General features: G+C 50.8%; 2 non-coding genes across 2 annotated transcripts; both read left to right on the top strand.

The window, feature by feature from the left end:
* Positions 1-28: 28 nt before the first annotated feature.
* Pmar_PMAR001901 lies at positions 29-100 on the top strand. The gene has a single exon. It is a non-coding gene; the product is annotated as a tRNA-Gln (tRNA).
* Positions 101-618: 518 nt separating this feature from the next.
* Positions 619-690, top strand: Pmar_PMAR001900. The gene has a single exon. It is a non-coding gene; the product is annotated as a tRNA-Gln (tRNA).
* Positions 691-1012: the final 322 nt, after the last annotated feature.

The following is a 1012-nucleotide window of genomic DNA, read 5'->3' as shown; positions in this document are numbered from 1 at the left end:
GGAAATAGTTTCTCTAATTGCATTTCGTGGTTCTATAGTGTAGTGGTTAGCACTCTGGACTTTGAATCCAGCGACTCGAGTTCGAATCTCGATAGAACCTATTCCTGCCTGTCTATGAGACTGTCGACACACTGCGTTCAGTCTCTAAGGGACACTTCTCTAAGCACCACACAACTGTTACCGCTCCCCGGTCAAACGCCCGAGAAATATACCTAGTGTCAGTATGTTGATTGATTCTGTATAAGCTGGGTGAGTTGCGATCGCCTTTAACCCATGCGGGGGTGATATTTGTGTGAATTGGGTGTCGTGTCGCGGCCTGACCGGTTATCAGCTGTCCATCCCAAGGTGCCACTAAGGTCGGGTGGGAAGGCGGAAGTCATCACATCCGATCATCTGAAGGCGCGGGTACTGGCCAAGGCTGGGAACAGAGCAGGCAATACCGCACGATGGGACCAGTGAGGGTGGAGAGCGGCTGAGAGGTCGGTAGCCAACACAACAACAACGAGATGCAAAACACACAGATCGCTTTTGACACCTCGCGGAGTCTGCAGGAACTACTGTGGGACTCGGCTTTTGAACAATGTTAGTACGGAAATAGTTTCTCTAATTGCATTTCGTGGTTCTATAGTGTAGTGGTTAGCACTCTGGACTTTGAATCCAGCGACTCGAGTTCGAATCTCGATAGAACCTATTCCTGCCTGTCTATGAGACTGTCGACACACTGCGTTCAGTCTCTAAGGGACACTTCTTTAAGCACCACACAACTGTTACCACTCCCCGGTCAAACGCCCGAGAAATATACCTAATGTCAGTATGTTGATTGATTCTGTATAAGCTGGGTGAGTTGCGATCGCCTGTAACCCATGCGGGGGTGAGATTTGTGTGAATTGGGTGTCGTGTCGCGGCCTGACCGGTGATCAGCTGTCCATCCCAAGGTGCCATTAAGGTCGGGTGGGAAGGCGGAAGTCATCACATCCGATCATCTGAAGGCGCGGGTACTGGCCAAGGCTGG

Source organism: Perkinsus marinus (genome assembly GCF_000006405.1).
Source record: "Perkinsus marinus ATCC 50983 genomic scaffold scf_1104296969066, whole genome shotgun sequence".
NCBI lineage: Eukaryota > Perkinsozoa > Perkinsida > Perkinsidae > Perkinsus > Perkinsus marinus.
Note: the sequence above shows the minus strand (reverse complement) of the source record. Positions and strands in the feature narration are given on the sequence as shown.